This window comes from Prinia subflava, chromosome 4 (assembly GCF_021018805.1).
Source record: "Prinia subflava isolate CZ2003 ecotype Zambia chromosome 4, Cam_Psub_1.2, whole genome shotgun sequence".
Lineage (NCBI taxonomy): Eukaryota > Metazoa > Chordata > Aves > Passeriformes > Cisticolidae > Prinia > Prinia subflava.
Genome location: NC_086250.1, coordinates 5625407 through 5645624, shown reverse-complemented (window position 1 = coordinate 5645624; position 20218 = coordinate 5625407). Strand labels below are relative to the sequence as shown.

The window sequence follows — 20218 nt, the reverse complement described above, 5'->3', positions numbered from 1 at the left end:
GTATTTTTCTTTCAAATGGGCGTTTTTTATTTAGCACATGTATGTTTCCAGACATGAATTGTCATCTTGGCTTTTGTGACTCATTCCTCTAGGGATGGATGAGACGTCACCATGAGAAGTGTCCCAGCTTCCCTGTGTGTCCAGGCATTCAGAAAAAACAGGGACCAGAAGCTAATCCCCATGGTTTGCCTGAGCTGCTGGACAATCCTTCCTTTCCTCAGATGACACAGGCAAAAAATCATTTCCACCAGCAATATACATTAACCCTTGTGAAACACATATGCTGTTGGATGTGGTGGTCTCTGTGCTAACATTTTATGGTTCTTCATTTTATTTGCTGTGTTTTCCCAGGCTGTAAGGTTTCTGGGACAGTGGAATGTCAAAAATTTATTTAGTAATTATTGTAGGAGTCCACTCTCAGCTGGGCTGTGGGGAACCCCTAGAGTCAATATAAATATACACATATCAATTAATATCACTGTCCATTAACCATTAGAAGCCCCAGCTAATTCTGAGAACCCTTTCTGTGACAGATGCAATGCAGACACAGAGGGGACATGTTTTTCTCTTTAAAACTAAACCAGTAAGGCACTTTAAGTACATATTTTATTATTAACATGTGAATACTTATAATCACAGTCATCTGTTTAAAGTTAAGCACTACAGTAAGGTCAAAGCAGTTAGAAAGGAGGCAAACTAGAAGTGCCTGGAAGCTCCCCTGACCTCCTAACAAAACATGGAGAAAATAAACATGGTGAGCAGGAGAACCAACAATTGCTGCTGCTTTGTGAAAAGGGAGGAATTCCCAAGTCAGGAGCCTGAGAGAGCAGGAATGGACTAACAAGGATTTTCCCTGCTCAGCCCCCTTTTGCAGGACTCACACTAGTGAGAGTGATTAGTGCTGTGCTGTAACACTGAACAAAGATGCAGGGGCTGACAGAGCTTCTGAGATGCAACATGACAAGGGAATAAATGCAGAAATATGGAACTGGGTGTGAAAAAAACAGGGGGGCTTCAATATGAGTAAGTCTAAGAAGACCTGTTGGTAGTGCTTAGTTGTTTTGCTGTTGTTTCTTAGGGAATTTTAAATGCTGACAGAGCAACAAAGACTGGAGGGCACAAAGAAAAGCCATCCCAAACCAGCAAGTCTGAAAGAGGAACTTGAGAACTCATGACATGATTATTCCACATGGATCTGTGCAAAGGTGCACAGACACTGCTAATATGAGCTCACAGTACATGAGCCCCTGATTTAATGGCTCTGAATCTTGCACAGCCCCGTGCATCATCCCGTGATTTCCTTACAAACTCTTCCTTTTGCAGGTGCACAGCCCTAGCCCCTTCACACAGCTAAAAGCAGCCCACTGACTGCTCTTTTAAGTGTATTCAGACACCAAGTTCTTACTTATTTATTTTTCACTCTATTCTTTTCAGACTCTCTATCATTTTCAGTTTTGAATTGTTTCTTTTCTCTGCTTGCATCACTGCTTGATCCTTATTTTTCCATACCTCTTAATCACCAATAATACATCCCATTCTGCCTAGTCTCCCTCTCTTTCCCTATCATCCATTCATTCACCTGCTCCCTTTTTTGCCTTTTCCTCAAATTTATTTTTTTCATTTACCCCCAGCGAGTCCAAGCCAAATAGATGCAAATCAGCTACAAGATAAAGTCATCAAAAACAACCCAGCCCCAAGTAAGTCACAGATTCCAATGCATGTATTTATCAGCTGAAGCTCATTTCCATTCATTCTTTCTCAAGAAGCCCAAATTCTGCAGGGAGAAAGGAACAAGGTCTCAGTGAGCCAGGGGAGAACTACAGCAGGCAGTTCAATGAAAACCAAGCCAGCATTATGTATGAATTAATATATCAGAGGGGCAGTGGTTGTTAAAGAAATAGGATACATGACTAGGGAACAGCTCAAACATAATGGAACTCTGGGGGTGACAGGGCAGACCTTGGGAAAGCTTTTCCTTTTCTTTCGCTCCCTGGTGAAAAACTGACAAAACAAATTTAGGCAGCTATGGGAAAAAGACAAAAGAAAGTCAAATGGCCATGAGGCAGGAAAGGTTTGAGCTTGCTGCTAATCTATAGATTGGATATCAGAGGATTTGTCTATTCCACATAAAATAGGGTAAAATAACAGCCAGTTGGGACACCTGGCAGTCCTGAGCCAGCTGGAGACTCCTGACAGGCCATACAGGGTCTGCTGAGGACTGAGCTTTACAGGAATTTCTGTGGGGGGGGAAGACTTTTCCAAATGAATTTTTATTATCCAAAGATGGAATCACAAGGAACTAAAGTGCATGAAATACATGCCCAACACTATGCCCAAGAATCTGCACATCTTCCACATCCCACTGGCCAGGTGCCAGTCCCTCCTCACACTGCTGTCATCAGGCACCTTTCTGACAATGAATGCAAACACTAAATAAGCACTGGGGAGGAATTCTTCTGTGCAACAGCCCAGAAGAAAGCCTTATTTTCAGGTGAAAAATTGAAATATATGAAATTTCAAATGTATGCCTTATTCTTCCTTCAGGGAGGGACATACCTGAAGAGAATGAAACACAGTATGGTGTGGAATAACCTGGAAGGAGGGGGGAAAGAAAATCTATAAAGCCTTCATTCATGCTTTTTAAAACCTTCTGTCCTCCTATTATCAGATTCAACATCTCACCTCAATTTGATTTATTTTGAGAATTAAAACCAAACATTAAATAAAATTTTATAAAAGGTCCCTTGTTAGAGTCGTCTCTTAAAAGTCTCTGCAACACAAACCAACTATTCTACAGAGAAAGCAGTATCAGCCCCAGCTCTAAAAGGAAATGTGTTTATAAAATTGCAAGGGTCTGAAACCTATTTAACCAGTAAGACTGCTCCTATATCACCCTCCTGTTTAAAAAAAAAGGAAAGAAATACACAACACGCAGCACATTTCTTAAACTTTCACTATTTTTGAGCTTTTGCATTATTGAACTTGTCTATTCATACTTAAATGTTTCAGGACATGATGATCTCTAGCTTATACCCAAGGGAAGGGCAATGGTGTGACCAAGTGCTGTGAAACAAGATGGCTAAATGACAATAATTTGTGTATTCATTTAATAGACAGACTGAACTCCAACAAAAGAACATTTCTACCCCTACTGGCTTCAGATTTTGGAAAAATCAATAAATCTCTCTAGAAATATTCAAGTATCATCTAAAATGTAACCTTACATGCTACACAGTAATGAAAGCAAGACCTCAAAAAGTGCAAGGAAAATGATGTTATTCTGTGTTACTCCTGTAATACGCTGGGTTTGAACCTCTTAATTTTTACCCCAAACAGAGACTGGCTAAGCCATTTCTACCACCATCAGCTACCCTAAAGACTCAGTGTCAAATTCTAGCACTTCATAAGGTCATTTTGCAGCACCTCATACAGGACTTTTTATCTACAGAGACTTGACTGCTTTATTGTGACCAAGCCATTCAGCTGCAATCAGTGAAAACTACTGCTTCAGGCAGGTTTATTTTCGCTATACGTAATAAATAAGAATAATATTCTGAATTTAAAAAGATACATAATGCTTTTTCAAGAAGGCAGAATTGGGCTTCTGAAAAAGCAATTAAAAAGCAACATCTATTGTTTGTTTCTAACTAAATGATTATATTTCGTCTCCCCTGCCCATGTGCAATATTGCATGTTTTGTTAATCTTTTCTCATTAACCTCTTGTGGAAATCTGTAAGGAAGCAAAATCATCAGAACAAAAGCACCATTTGATACACTTTAAAATAAGCAGGAGGTATGTTAATTTTTCAATGCTGCCCCTCTATTTGTTAGGTATTAAACAAAAAATCCCCTTTCTCCCTAGGTCACCACCTAAACAATTTATAATTCCTCCAACATATTAAGCAGAAATATGTAATTTTTTCAGCTGAACTCTCCAAATGGACTGGTTCTAAGAGCTCTTGGCTTGATGACTCTGTAGTACATCAACAGCAAAGCCTTCAGGTTAGGCCAGCTTTGAAAACTTTCCCCTTGGGCATTGTTGTTACACGTTAACAATGCTCATTACTGCTCAGAGGGTACACTAAAAATGAATTCTTGTTCTATTAATACAGAAAATGAGAATGAGATTTAATAGCAATTTTTAAAAGGGTTGAACAAAGTGCTAGCAATTACACAGGCAGAAAGAGTTGATTCAAGCACCTATAGGCATTTGGATTACAGTATTATCTCTTATTAAAATATTTTTATTAGTGAACAGTGGAGATTAAGAGCTGTTAATAAAAAAAACCACAGAGAGAGACAGGTGGTAGTGGGAACTGAATCAGTTACTGCAATAAATTTGTTTCTGATAAAGTGCTTTTTCAGTGAAGATACCACAGCGATGAATTTACAAACCACTGTGCCTGAGTGTTTGAACTGCTGACTGATCCAACACTTCAATTTCTTTGTCATTCTGAGACTCATCATTAAAAATACACACATGAATGGCCCTGTTCTTTGTGTTTTTTTGGTTTTTTTTTTCTTTTTTGGCATAATCAGGGGTGGGGGGGAAGGAAATGGTATTAAATGAGACTCACTCAGAATACATGAATTTCATTTTTCTTTACCCCAATATTTATGCTTACATAAGGCACAAAAACTTTGATTAAGGCAAAAAGAATTTTGTCATTTTGCCTAAATTTGAATCTTTTCAGGTGGTTTCTCAGTTGAGAAGAAAAAGAATTTACTGAAAACAAACATTTGATATACATCCTACTGTAAGACAGGTTTTTAAAATTACTAGCAACTTAGGTAAAACCTACAGAAATTACAATTAAAGCTGCATACATTAGTGATCGGTAGCAATGCTTGCTAGATGTTCCACAAAAAAAAGTTCTTCATTTACATATTTGAAATGCCAGATTTTATTTTTGTCTGAGTTTCCTTCAAAGACTGTTATTCGAACATTTCAAAGGGACACGCTAATTTGTACATCCAAACTTCAGCAAAGGCTTTTAAGTGCCCCTTGTTTGCATCAAAAGGGAGATTTTCAGAAAACAAAGACAGTATTTGAACACAAAGACAGTAAGCTCCTTCAAAAACTTGCCCAAAGAACACACTGCAAGGTGGATTTGCTAGCTTTCACTTTGGGATTATTTCAGATAATAACAATAAAGCTCAAGATGCCGAGATGCACTTAAGAGTATTTTGGTTTATTTTGGGATTGATTTTGTTTTGTTCCACAGACTTCTGAAGGCAGTTGAGGATTATTACTGTCCTACCTAACATTTGCCTTTGTCACAGCCAATTCCTGCAAGGAATTGAAAGTACCTTGTCTGGACTGATGCTTCCTTTATTCACCAAGCAAAAACCAGCAAGCTGGATGAATTCACCCCAAAATTGTGGACCACACAGAGAAAATATGCTAAATGTTGAAAAGCTGCACTGCTCCTTCCCATGGCCTCAAAATCCAGCTAACATTCTTTGAAAACTCCCATCCTAGCTATTCTCCGAGTTTAGCCTGAGAGAAGAAAACAGGTAAGTAAATCACATATCAAGGAACAATAATAAGTACTAGAAAGTTGAGACTGGGCTAGTTAATAGATAATTAATATACTGCTTTTAATCAGAGAGCATTGGTGACACTTGGAGGAGCTGCCTAGAGAAATTTTGACTCATGATGTTTCAGTCAAGATCAGATGTGTTTCATGAAGGTGAACTTTTAACAAAATTTTTTGTGCTCAGTAGTATTTTACATCTTGTTTTGTCAGACTAGACAATATAATAGTCTCTAGCCTTAAAAAAACCCCGAGACTTAGAAGGAAATATTGAGAAAAACAAGTTCTCATTAGAAAAACTGTGAAGCATTCACAAACAGAACAAGGCTTCATTTATACACAGGCACAGCCTTGGTAACCACCATCTCTCTCATATTAGAAAAACACTTTTAGAATCAGTAACCACAAGTCTCCACAAAATATGATTCTGGTAGCTGATCTCTAGGGCTCCAGGCCTGCAGACCTTATTCCTGAGAATATCCCACTGTAGTCAACAGGCCAGGATGAATGCCCCAGTTCTTTTCTCATTTGGAACTCCTCAGGTATGACCAGCTGGGGATCCTTGGCATCCAGAAGCAAGGCTGGAATCCAGGTCACTGAAAACCTGAGTGAGCTTTAGGTTTATTTCTGATGTAATGAAGACTTCCACTGCAGTACATTCACAACAATGCTTGCTTTGACTGTAGAACAGGAATGGTGAACAGAGTAAAACATGCATGTACAAATTATGGTGGCTCTGAGTTTTCTAGAAACTGATGTAATTGTGATGGATAGGACACACATTTTAACTGAAGTACAATTTTATTTGTATTTATAGGAGTTTCTATGGGACAGACACTAACTATAACACCCCCAAATGTGAAGAAATGCAGTTTTCCTTGGAAAGCAGCCTTTAATTCTGCCAGTGGATAAATTCTGTTCAACTATTAGCAAGGTGAGAACCAGCACCCACGACACAACTGACAGGTCCTGGTGACACAGGAAGACTGTAGGAAACTCCTGATTAGAGCCTAGACCTCATGGCTCCTTTGTGCCATGCCTCAACAAGAAGACAATCCTTCTACAGGATGTAACTGTAGGAACTTATCAATAGACACTTCCTATCAGAGACTAATAAGATCTGTTAGTCCCTGTGATAAGACATCATTGCAAACTGTGTATTTAAGATTGTCTGCTCCTTCCAAGTAAAGAGATTTTAACTGGAAAAGTGCCCAAGTGGCCTAGATATTCATACATACCATGTTCACACCATATGACACTAATTGAAATGGAGTGACTCTATGGAATGCAATTGGAGAGGAAATTTGATAATGTCTCATGGAAAAAGCCTGTTGGATGAAATGCTGCAGATAAACAGTGTCCCCTTCGAGGAAAGTAATTAATATTGCATATATTTTAAAATATTAAAAAAAAAAAAAAAAAAAGCTGGCAACAATTTATTCCTATAGTTTGCTGTGCAGTACCAGAATATAATGTATTCTTGCTGCCAATATTATTAATTATTGTCATGTCAATAGAACTTCTTACATTAGAAAGAATGGCAAAAGGATTTCTTTAAAGCAAGGATGTACTTCTGACAGCATATTCCTTATGGATTATACAGTAAAATGGCCAGAGGTAATGTAGGGGACTGACAAACAACAGGCATGTGCAGCTTAAGAAGGGGCATTTGTTGTGTAAACTGCATTCCCTTTATCACCAGCTATTCCGTAATGCAGAGTAGAGCTGACTGCTCTGTAATGAAGATGAAGTGTTTGAAAGGAGGTTCCACATGGAGACTGCTGCTCCAGCACAGCTTTGGCAAATTAGAAGCTTGAAGTCAGTAAAGTGGCCCAGACATTTTACTCCGTAGGAAAAAACTCACCACTGCCTATTTGTTTACCACAGGTATGCCTCCCAAGAGCTTTGTTTTTTTAATACATATATCCAGATTTTTGGCAACTAGCTCAGAGCACCTGAGTTCAGTAAGTGTAATTTTCATTTGAGAGACTGAAATTCTACGAATGGCCATTTGACAAAATACTTATTTCACATTGCACTGCTTCACTTGACTGGTACTCAATATAATCATTCACTGTTATCCATTAAGTGACCAGAGTAGTTAACAAGCAAGCACTGCCAGCAGAATTACTGTAAATAAGGTTCTATATATTTCAGATTGCTGAGCTATAATTAAGGCATTTCACTATTTTACACACATTTCCTTAAGCAACTCTTTCTCCAGTTTTTATTTATAGATTTTCTGTTTGCATTTTAAGTTGTTGTATTCAACAGGGAATTAAGTCAGGGAAAATCTGTGCCTGCTTTAGGACTGATACTGAATTAATTACTTCAAATCTGAATACTCTGTGTCTCCTGAAGTTAAGTGCAGAGCTTGTAGTAGAAAGATTAAGGTCAACTGCATTTCTTATTTTGAGAACATGGATTTGCTGACTTGAATGCTGATATGGTATCAGGTTCTTATATATTGATGATTTTAATATTCCTTGGTGACTTGTCCCTCTTCCTCAGGCATGGAGAAGTGAAATAGGTGCTCTGCAGCACATGTGGACCACAGCACTCAGCCTGCTCTCAAAACCTTTTCTTGATGAGCTGTGATTAAGAAGTGAGTCCTAAAATACTGGAGTCTGTCTTTAAAGTAGTAAAGAGATGATAAACACCTACCAGAAGCAACAATGCCACACTGCCAAATCAGTTTGTTGGAGGGGAAAAGAAACAGATGTAAAAACTTACACTTGGATATTTTTTGCCCTCCTGTAGTTGTATCTTCACCTGTTAACTGTGATGTCAAACAGTCCAAAGAGAAACATTATCTTTCCTGTCTGTTTCCCTTTCAACATGAAGAGTATTTCTGAACCTGAAGTATCCTACAATTGTATCTGTTGTCCTTGGAGGGATAAATTAACATTTTTCCTCATTTATCTGACGCATACAGGAGTTCAGTGACATCTACTCAGCTCACTCAAAAACTTAATTTGCTCCTTGAACTGAGTTGTATTACATGGTCAAAAGGTCTGGATAAAACCCAGGAGGTAGAGAATGACAAACTCTCAGTCCACCATAAACAAGGCTCCTCTCTTCCAGCTTGGGTAGAGAGGAAAGAATGTGATGTTTGTGCCTTAAAGGGGAGCTCAGGACTGTGTCTGAGCTACTTCTGTCGTGCCAAGCCTCTCTGGAAAGAACACATAAAGGAGGAAGTACAGGTAGAAGAAGAATATTGAAAGGCAGAGGCCAGTGATGGATAGACCAACCAAGCTGCAGAAGAAAATGGATGTGCTCCAAGAGCTAAACTAAACCAAAATGATTTCTAGAATAGTTCTGAAGAGATTTTTTCTGGTTTTCTTTTTCCTTAGCAAGAAACACTAACAGAATGTGACACAGCATCTTTATTCACCTGTGCAGATTTATTTTATTTTTAGAGGTGGAGAAAGTACAGAAAGGTTGTTACTTTGGGGGAGGAGAACGTCAGTCCTACAGTGTTACCTTTCCAGTTTATGAGTTTCTGTGCCACAGAAAATTTTCAGATAGGTTCAACTAAATTTACCTCTCATATATTTTTTTTAATATTCATTGTTTTAAAATCTCCTTCCACAAGTCCTCAAGAAAGCTAACAAGGCCTGCCTCATCCTGTGAGATCCTGTTGTGAAGCTGTAGTATCAGTACAGGGCACTATTCCTGTATTCTTCCGTAGAAGAATATTGTACAAGAACTCAGGAATGCTCCAGCTCACGTGTGCCTTTCCTTTGGCCTTAACCCACATGGAATCCCCTCTCCCAAAACAGAGTTGTTTTGCTGTAGGTATTGTTAAAGACAAGGCTTGCAGAAAAAGCCAGTCAAACTTTTGAGACTTGTGGGAAACTGTTATTCCAATCACCAGCAAAAAAAAAATGCCCCAGTCTTTGACTAGAACATTTTGAGCATCACTGTATCAGAGTAAATCTATATTCCAAACCAGAAATCAGCTGAGTTTCACTCTGGTCACACTTCTAATGTTCTTACCCATCAAACTGAGTCCTATCAACTTGAAACTCATGGGAGTGCCTAACTTCAATTAAGACCCATTGCCAGAAGCTGGATAACTTGGATGCTGAAAAACACCAATGCACGTTTGTTTAACTGGGATGCTTGGGCTTGGGAGAGGACAGGCTACAAAGAGGAGATGATAGAGGATGTAGAGGGGAGGCCATTATTCAGAATTGCTGAGAAAGCAGAAAGCACTCCATTAATGTCATTGTTTTGGAGTTTGCTTCATTATAGGAAAGTCCCTCTTGAACAAAATGAAATAACAGAAACAACTCAATAGCTGTTCAATCTTTTTAAACTTTGATTCTATGATAAAATGGGTGTGGTCTGTAAAACTCCCCCTCCAATGGAGCCCATAAAACTCCAGAGAGCCTGAAACCTCTGTGAAGCTTTGGCAAACTCCTCAGGAAATAACATAAGAAGCTGTTTTCTGGTTCATCTCACTATTTCCATGCTTTACACTGATGTAACGGGAAAAGTGACACTTTGCATATTCCATTAGGACACGTACAGAAGTTCAGTCTTTAATTCTCAGAGAATTTGTTCCCTCAAAGTGGTCTCTGAAAACATCTGAAATCCCTCAGGATTCAGTTTCTGACTCCCACCACAAGAAACCACAGACAGTAAGGCCCAGTCACACTGCATGGCCAGACTGCAACCCATGCACAAAAAACCTGGAACTCACCCCAATATTCCTCTTCTGGCACATGCTGTGTGCCAGAACTTGATGTTTAAGGAGCTGCAGGCACAATAACGTGATTGAAAGTCGAAGGGAATGATATCTTTAACTTCCATGTCCCCCTCATGCTATGCACCACCCAAGCACAAGAAGATCTATGAGATGAACTTTGGAACTTTACGTGGCTGTTTCTGGTTTCACCAATCCATGTGGATAACCAGGAACTGCTGGAGCCTCACGTTCCTGTAGGAATGGGAAGCTTTGTCCCTTGCATCAATCCAACCATGGGAAATGCATCTGCCATCCTAGTGCCAGATGTTAAGTCCCATATTATTCCAGCTTATCTAAGGAATATCCTAAGGAAGTGCCCACTCTCTGCTTTACCTCTTCGGCATTTTGCTCTTAAGACTAGACAAGAGGGAACATACAAATCCCTCTAAATTCTGGTTGTTGAGGCAAAAAGGATGTCCTTCATTGGCAACAGGGCTGCAAGCTCCAAATTCTCTCTTAAGGAATTCCACATAGCCACGTATTCCACAGTAACTACATTAGCACTGATTAAGAAGCTCTATAATCCATTAGTACATCCGATCCATCCCTGATTATTTATTAAATTTGGTTTCCACAACTTTTTTTGAGGCACTGAGTAAACTGGAAAAAAAAAAAAAAAAAAAAGAAAATAGACTCCTGAGTGAAAACTGTTGCTTCCTGAGAACTACCCACCATACCAATTTCCAGTATGGAATTATTTGTAACAGAAAAATGTACAAAACCATGAAATGCTGAGATTATCTTAAGAGACATTTTTCAATTGTTAATAATACGGCTAGGCTATAAAAAGAGCTAACCCATATCTTTAAATTGTTCCTCTGGAAATTTGGATGAGGAGGAAAAACACCAGAAATTTTCGTGTTTTATAATGAAGTATCAAAACACGAAACTCTTTTCAATCCAAAAAATAGAGTCAAAATTGATGTAAAAGCACATTTTAAATTGCTTCTGGCTTTGCAGTTGTCTACAGAGCAGAAGGGGTGGGAGCACCAAGGAGTTTGCAATGGAAACACCAAGGAGCTCTTGCTGTAGCCACACCAACAAGAGTATTATGAAGTAATAACATTATCCAGAGGTCTTTGTTTATTACCTCATTCCCAATGCCATTTCATTTCACTTGAGATCCTTGGGTCTGATGATGGGTGAACGAGTGGGGAGGTGTTTGCGTGGGTGTGAATTAGGGGTGCTGTGAAAATAGAAGCTATTTTGACAGTTCTGTAGCTAATATAGTCTGGAGCTCAGTGATTTTTTTTTTTTTTTCAGGTAAAATACTCACACATTCCAAAGCCAAGAGTGACTTTGGCAAAGCACAGGTAATACCTAGCCTTCCTGGTATTATATGGAGTATTACAGAGGAGCTCATACTTCTGCTCCCTTCTTACCTCCGTCACTCTGCCCACAAGTCTAACATAGATGGAATGCTAACGCTTTCATTTCCTGCGTTCAGAGACTTTCCTCAAGACTCGAATATTTTCAGCCACAGTGGCAGAAAACATCACTGATAGCTGCTCTCCCCCCAGCCCTGCACTCCACGAGCCATCCTCACAGCAACCCATTACAATATGTTCTAACATCTGCCTCCTCAGATGATGGACGACCTGTTTGATTGACCCTTTTTGTGCTGCTCAGGACTGCCTGCTCCCTGCAGTGGGAGGGGGAACAGCACTCGCTGCTTCCTCAGTTAGCAACTGGTAAATTTATCTCCACTCCAGACTGGGAATGCCAAGCAGGGATTCTCCTTGCTTCCCTCCACATTGCAGTAATACCCTCCATACAGTCCCTTCCTTTATATTTATCAGGGATAAGGAATCCAAAGCAATCCAGAAGAGGGGAGGTCTCTGGGCCCTCTCTCCTATTGCTTATATACAAAACATTTCTGCCAATTGAATTTTTCCGTGACAAATATTAACATTACCCAGTGCTTGTGACTCCAGCGTGGGAAGCATGAATAAGGCAAGGAACAGCTCAGTCCTCCATTACGCAGGGATGGTAAAACTCCTTGTTTTTGCCAAAGTCAGCAACTGCAAAATATCTCTCAACTTCTCCAGTTAACACCACGGCACAGGACAGGCCTTTGCTCAAAGTGATCATGTTCACCACAATAAAAGACATGTCTGAAGTAGCCAAAAAAGCACTTGCCAATATCACAGCCATTAAATACAATGCTTATTCTCACCGTCTATATTTCTGTCATGTATTTAACAACATTAACATCAGGATCACTGACAGTTGTCCAAAGTCATCTGGCACAAAATAGAATATTGCTGTGAAAACACAGGGAAGCAATGCACTGAGACCAGCACAATGGGATACCCACACTTCCCAAAAATGGAAAACTCTACTGACACAGGGGGTTAAAGGTCCACACTGACTCCAGCTCAGTGACTTTCCCAAATTCCAACTGCTGCAGAAATAGTCAGTGGGTCCTGCTGCTCCATGCCCCACCAGCCGTCACAGAAATATTCTGGCTTTATGGTCCACCATTACTAGCTTACTAACTGGAATTACTCAGGAAAATGAAAAAGGAAACTGAGCCACAGTAGAAAAGTGACACAAAGTGGGAACAGTCTGAGCTAATCACCCTCATCTCGCTTTATTAAAACTAGAATGGAACTTGCAATGTTATGCCAGATGATTTATACATGTTAAGCTTCCATGGCTAAAGGTTATTCTCATCTCCCCATCCTGAATAAAAAAAAAAAGGAAAAAAGTTGCTAGTCCGTGCTCAGCACCTCTATGTAAGTTTTAAAAATTTTGTGTCAGCAGCTGAATTTAAAGTGAAATATATCTGTCCTCTCTGTATCTCACGAAAAACACACATTTCCTTTTTTTCTCGTTATACAAGTCAGATGGAGAGTGACTTTGCCTTCCTCAAAGTCATCCAACTGGTGAGGCACAGAGCTGCATTTTCAGGACAGAACATGTGGGGAAGGGCATGTAACTCCCCCAAAGTTGCTTGCAAATTACTTTGGCTTTGTGTGGAGAACATATATGTTAACATAAAGTAGAGTGTGAACCCAAGGAAAATGAAGACAAACACTGACAGCTGGCCAATCTTGCCCTTCTTTACTGTGTTTGCCTCAAATATAGTATGTTTGTAAGAATGTGTGAAATACTTCTGAAAATAACAGTTATACTCTGTTTAGTTTTAACAAGCAAAGGAACATACAATTTACAATCCTTTTCAGAAGGATTTACTGATTTACTAAAATTCATGGAGAGATGTCAGGATTCCAGGAGTTGTTAAAAACCTAACTTAGTCAATAGCCTGTGAATTTTGGAACACTTGTGTATTTCACTTGATTGTTTTTCTCGCATGTCCAAGGTTAGAGATTTTATTTAATAGTTTATTTTTAATTTTTATCTTCAACTTAATGTGTCCCAAAGAATCAGACCAACGCTTACACCATACACAATATCTTTCTTCCAACAGTGGGGTGTTACCACATTCCAGAAGGACACTGAACAACAATTTCTTTTTCCCATCAAGACAGGCTGTGCAGGAGGGAATCTTTGCCTCCTGCATCCCAGCAGTGACTGCCAGTCTGTCTCTCTCATCCTCCTCTTAAGGAATTTTGAGAAGGAGATTCACATCACTAGGATACAATGGACATATGCTGCAGGGCTCATCCCCAATTAAGGAAGACCAATTATGGTAAGTTCGATCTTTGTCCTTCAGATACACTCCTATTATGCAACTCCAAGCCCTGACCTTAATATTTAACACACTGCAAGTACAGGAAGGGTCCACTGGAGCTTTCAACTGCAGAAGTAGAAACTTTGACTGAAAGACAACAGTCATCCTGAAGGGCCTTTTTGCTTTAATTTATTGTGTGAGAGGATTATACCGATTTTAATAAGCTTAGGATAAGCAACATCCTAGAGGATGTACACCACAGATTTTCTCATGAGATTGAAAATACCTCACCTTTCATTATTGCTTATAATTAGTGACAAATGGTCGCCTTTGAGTCATTGTTCTTACAGATGACACCCATCAGTGTCATCACTGACAGCTTTTTGGGCTTTCCACACTCCTTGGAAGTGAGGATTGTTTTGACTAATGAGACTGGTAGCAAGGAGGAGATGTTCAGGGACAGTATGATGTGTCCTAGCAGGATTACATGGCATTTGCAGACATGGAGGGACCCTTGTTTCAGACCCTCATGGTCACCTGTAACCTCTTTAAACTGAGTTTGTGGAGAAGCTGTAACAAGCAGCCCCACCCGTGGTACCTGGTCTCACTGAAGCTGGCCTAGGAAATCCAAGAAGTTGTCAGCATTTTTATCCTTCCTCCCTCTGCCCCTGCTTGGCTTCCATATTCTGGTGGCTGTTTATGAGCTCAGCTGTCATTCTTTGCACCAGGGAAAGACGGATGGGACACACCAACCCCAACCTAAGTGACCTTTGGATGTGACAAGATTTTTAGGTCAGTCCTGCTAAATGGAAGCCTTGGTGTATCAAGGCTCGCCTCAGGGTGAAATTTCCAGTGAATTTATTATCTCCCAATGCCCTTTGGACTGCTTCCCACCATCAAACACCATGGCAGCATTCAGAACAGGAAGAAATACATTAACTGGAATCTGATCGTTTTAAAAGGTTACAGCTGCCCAAATATAATTTAATTTCATACTTGCCCTTTGAGGGTTTGGTGTATATTTTCATTTTATGACTGCAAATGATAAAGCTCTTAAGATTCCAGGCAATAAAAAGGAAAAGGGGGGAGAAAGTATTTTAAGGGTTAGACATCTATTCAGCTCATAGTCAATGAGGAAAGCGACAAATCAGCTTTTTAAAAAAATTGAACATTTCCTCCATTTTTAGTAGTCATTTCTTTCCACACTTGATGGGTAACAATACCTTTTAGTGAAAACAAACCTGTAATGCCACCCAGTGTGATATGAAAGAAGCATTTGCTGTGCAAGCATCTACCTATCCTCCATCCCCTTAGACTTGTTTCAGAGGAGCAATTATGGGAAGTGAAAAAGTGAAATAAAGTAATCTGAGTGAGCTGTTGCAAAAAAAAAAAAAAAAAAAAAAAAAAAAAAGAAGCAGCAATCAGACTTGAGAAATGCTTAAATCTAACCACAACACTTCAAGTTTTAACTGGGTAGGCCAGAATCTCTTCTAACTTCTTCTGTCTGAGCTCAGGTTGTGGACACAGGTCCATCTCCCCATGCCCACACAGCACGGTGAGAATCAGGGTCCTCAACCCTGCTTTTGGGGCAGAGTTCAGTTTGGTTGGAGTCCCACCCTGTGTGATGACCAAATTCTGAAGAACAAGCATGCAGGATATGACATGCCAGCACACAACACGAAATGCTTGAAGTGATGCTCACTTGCTCTTTTTTCCCCACTTAAAGGGAAAGCAAGCACTGAAACACAAGCTACCACACAAATGTGAGTTTGGCCAGCTTGGACTAGAGGCAGGAAAAGCCAAGCACTTGTGTCTTTCATTGTATCCAATAAAAACTGTGTCACCAAATGAACAGCACCTCACCATCAAACAGCCTGACAGAGTTTTGACTGTTTCCTTTCCCCACAACAAAAACGTGGAAAAAATGAAATAGCTGTGGAAAGGAGGAACGATTAAGGGTGAATGCTACATATCCCATTTTCAAAGCCACCATAGGTAATTAATTATTGCTGGGTCCCCAAATCCCTTCAGGGCTCTTTGAGAATCTTTCCCAAACACACACTGATACACAGTGCCCGAATTACTCTCACCATCACTGTATCAGAGCAGTGTACAGCAAGAAGCAAAGCTGCCATGATAATGGGATAAGCAGGGATGGTAGCCCTAAAAGGAGCTGTGTTCCTAGGCAGCCACTGGCACAGCAGGAGAGTGAGTTAAATCAAATGCCTGAGTGAGGGGATTCTGCCCCTCTGCCCTGCTCAGGACAGACCCCACCTGCAGAGCTGCCTCCAGCCATGAAATCTCAGCACAGGAAGGACAAGGAGCTGCTGGAGAGAGTCCAGAGGAGGACACAAAGTTCACTGTGGGAATGAAGCATCTCTCCTACAAGGAGAGAGAACTGAGAGAACTGGGATTGCTCAGCCTGGAAAAGAGGAGACTTTAGAGTGACCTAAATGTGGCCTTCCAGTACCTGAAGGGAGCCCACAGGAAAGGTGGAGGAGCACAGGACAAGGGGAGGATGGCTTCAAACTGACAGAGTGGGTGGAGATTAGATATTAGGAAGAGATTTTCCAGTGGTAAGGCTGGAACAGGTTGTACAGGGAAGCTGTGGCTGCCCCATCCCTGGAAATGTTCAAGGCCAGGCTGGATGGGGCTCTGAGCAACCAGGGATAGTGGAAGGTGGCCCTGCCCACAGCAGGTGATGTCTAAGGTCTCTCCCAACACAGGTCATTCTGAGATTCTATGATTCTGTGTATTGCTTACCCTCAACACCAGTAAGCCCCAGTTTGTAAAAATAAATTAAAAAAAAAAAAAATAAATTGGAATACTGAACAAACACTAAAGCAGAACTACTGTGGAGAAAGTAAGAGATTTTTGAGGACAGTTTCACCTACTACAAAATGCAGCACACCTATTAGTGTTTCTAATGTGGATTTTTTAATTTTCAGAAGTTCAGAGTTTAATGGTAAAATCTACACGAGAGATAAAGTAGGACCTCAGCCACGTTCTTCTGCCAAATTCAGCTGGAACCATTTGGTTCCCTTCACGAAATAAATATGCTGCTGTATTCTACAGTAATGGCCTAAAACACTTCAATAACACCATCACAAGCTGTACTGTTTTGGTGTATTAACAGAGAACACACTGTTATGATTTATAAAGACTGTTTTGAGCCATGGAAGGGGAAAGGAAGAGAAAAGGATTTGTTGCCAGGTGCAGTTTTCACACTCCAGCACAGGGAGAGGAGCAACCTGCAGAGCTGACACTTCAGAAGGGCAGGGAGCCACTGGTGCTGCTGCCCAGGTGTGCTCAGGGACAGCCACCCCTCCCCAGCCCTGCATCTACAGGGAGACACACAGGAATGATGCTTTTGGACCCCTGAGCATACCAGGCAGGGGCACAGGTACCACCCTGGTGGCTCCCCACCTCTCTAAGGATTAACCTCATCCCCCTGGCAGCCCCAGGCCCCTCTGGGAGAAAGAGATGCTGTACCTACAGGAAGGAGCTGGAAAAAGCCACTCCACAGCAGTGCCCAAAGACAATTTGGCTACCTCAATATGCCACAAACAGATTGCCCCTGTCAGGGGCTGCTGGTGCAGGATGTGGCACAGCTGTGGTTCCTGAAGCAAACCACAGCTTGCAATACAGCGAGGAGCCTCTGCTGCAATGCAGATTTTAAACAGAGAGAAATACCTCTGAACAGCAAGACACAGAGGTGCAGATCTAGGCAGAAAACACTTTTGAAAATCTCACTTTCTACTACCAAGACAGCATTTAAAACTTTCTTACTGCTTTCCTGTTGTACTGATAATTGTAGGATACTGATTTCTAAGGTTCCCTCAGCTTAAAAACACACACTTGTTTAAAACCATTTTTCTTTCTTGCATACATGCCTTTTCTTTTGCTTTTTTAGTTCCATTTGTATGTTTGCCCATTAAGGAAAGACAACTCACACAGTAGCTTTCTGACAGCCCTGCTCCCTGTAATTCCAGAGTCTGCCAGCCTCCAAGATAGATGACTTAACAAATTTGCAGCATATTTCCAGGCAGGTAACTCATCTGTGATGTGAGCAGTCTCCATGGCTAAGGGTTCAGGAATGCAAAGCCAGTACTGTGCAGTACTTTTCTCCTCAGTAATCCAATGAATTGGAACAGAAACAGATTATTTTGGTAAAAATGGCAAAAAAATAAAGCAGTTATGCAAAGTGAAAGGGCCACTCAGAAGCTAGTCTAGGAATCAGACTTCAATGAGAAGAGCTCTTGCAGACTGGTAAATTTAAAAGCTACTTTTGAGGACTACTAGGAGCTACAGGTACTGCTGCCTACAAATGTTCTTGTTCAGATTGATCTCCCAAAATTCACTAGAGCTGAAAGCATTGAGAACCTCTGGAAAGAGAAAAGGAATTGGAGGAAACTGAGCCTACACTTTAGGGGAAAACTTGCACTTTGACTTAACTTCAGGAACAGGCTTACAGTATCCAGACACAACAAATTAATTAGGTTTAACACTGTGAAAGCTACATCTCCAGATATCTTCTATTATAGTAGGTATCTTCTATTGAGAAAAGTTCAAGTGATGACTTTGGAAAGAAAAACAGAGCAAGCCTCCTGACCTCAGTGGTTTGTTGTCTAACACTTTGATCTACAGTCTACAGTAATTAGGTATTTCATAGTTTCAAACTGTGCCTAATATTAGCCCCCATTCATAAAAGGGTGATCAAATATCCTGGCTGCTAACAGTCAAGCCTGGCAAGGAATCAGACTTAATAAAAGAAAGGGTGAGAGTTCAGAAACTTCTAAAGGCTTGCACTGTTCTTGCCATATGCAATTTATATCACAGCCCAGTGATGCACTCCTCGTGCACATATTTACTATTCTGTTTACTTCTATCACCTTCTGCCTTGTCAACTGGAAATGACCTAAAGCTTGGACAAAAAAGAATGGGCATAAAACAGGCTGTAGTAAAAAGTAAAACATAAATCAAAATTCTTGCACATTCAAGTATTGTACCAATCTGCATCTAACAGCAAACCACGTCATCTGTTCTAGGTACAACAGAGAGAGCAAGACCTCAAGAGAGAATTTCTTGTGCTACGTTTTAGGATGAATAATTGTAGTAATTTGATTAGTGGACCTAAAGAAGTGAGCATGTATCAGTAAGTACTTGGCTTGTGTAGGTTTGTGTAGGTTTTGTGTAGGTTTGTGTAGGTTTGTCAGTGTTTCTCCCTGTTGTTGTTTGGAGCATTGTTCCACGAGCACTGGAGTGTGTGCACATCACTGATTTACAGTTTTCCTGTGCGTCTGTCTGTCGTGATGTTCTGCTGGGGGACTGCAAACACACACTGCTGGCAGAGCTCAGCACAAAGACAATGAACTCCAGGAATATTCAGAGGAGTTTCCCAGTCTGAGTGCAGCTCTCATGTTTCACAGGAGCCCCGTGATGCCCCAGTTTGTGGTTTCAGAGTGAGTTCCCCCACAGCCAGCCAAGCTCCACGGAGTGTGGCTTCCCCTCCTCTCCCCCCGCCGGACAGTTTGCTCAGGATTATACAATCTGATTTGCATGATTATATAATCTTCTTTTCAGCAACATCCCTCTGAAAAGAGCAAACAACATAATAGGAAAACCAGTAGCGTAAGCCAACTCTTTCAAAACCCAGTGTCTGGAATGTGCAAAGGACACAAAGTAGGGAGGGGAAAAAAAAGAAGTTTTTTTGGTTCTGTTACCAGATTTTTCATACAGACCTTTCCCAGGAGCATTAATTCCCAATGAATGTAAGCCAGGAAACAATGTGAAACAAAAACATCTCCCAGATCTGCACTGTTGCCAGTATAGGAAGGGAAGCATCTCAAGGTATGTACAAGGGTTGTTATTTACGTCTTTCACAACAGTTTGGGGCAGTGTAAGGATTCTCAGATGGCTTTTCCCCACCACTGGCAGGCAGGTGCTGCCACTGCTGCTATTTTGGCACTGGTTTTGTCTTGCAGCTTGTTGAACTCACGGCTTTGACACCACAATTCCAAGGATCTGATATTTCAGTTCTATTGCACAGGAGTATCAGGTCCTTGCTGATACAGATGCCTCTGCTCCTCGTCTCTTCTTTCAAACACTTCAGACTTTGTCTTAGGACATTGTATAAGTGAAGACTGTCATACTCCAATCTGCAAACAGGCTCTTCTGCTGGATGCTAAAACTACTTATGATGTCAGTTACTTCAGCAATATTCATCTAAAATTAATGCCTTATAAATAATCAAGGAGTAATCTGCTTCCGTCTGTCAGGCTAACCCCAAA

General features: G+C 40.6%; 1 protein-coding gene across 22 annotated transcripts in view; it reads right to left on the bottom strand.

Annotated features, from left to right (window-relative positions):
- Positions 1–20218, bottom strand: part of SOX5 (SRY-box transcription factor 5) — a 600060-nt gene that overhangs the window by 56686 nt on the left and 523156 nt on the right. The gene's annotated exons all lie outside the window — the stretch shown is intronic.